We start from the raw sequence: 345 nt of genomic DNA, 5'->3' as shown, positions 1-345 counted from the left end.
GCCACATATCATGCACATTATTTACTTCACCAGTGAAAAATTATTTCAAACATCCCTCGTGCTAATTAATCAACCTCTGGTGTCATTTTGATACCCGCATTTGAAATGCTTTATCAGCACCTCTGGACTGTGGATTCCTAAAGAACACCAAAGGCAAAACAGCTGCCCTCCCTATGGATATTCAGTTAACCTATGAGCATGTGTATCATTCTTAATGCTTAAATATTTAAAAGTATACTACCATCCAGATGAACTAGCAAGGAGATAAATCACATGACCTCTGATTTCCCTCCCATGCTAAATATATAAAAACTATTGTATTACATTATATATATATATATATAT

Source organism: Cebus imitator, unplaced genomic scaffold (genome assembly GCF_001604975.1).
Source record: "Cebus imitator isolate Cc_AM_T3 unplaced genomic scaffold, Cebus_imitator-1.0 Scaffold155, whole genome shotgun sequence".
Lineage (NCBI taxonomy): Eukaryota > Metazoa > Chordata > Mammalia > Primates > Cebidae > Cebus > Cebus imitator.
This window is presented reverse-complemented; position numbering follows the sequence as displayed.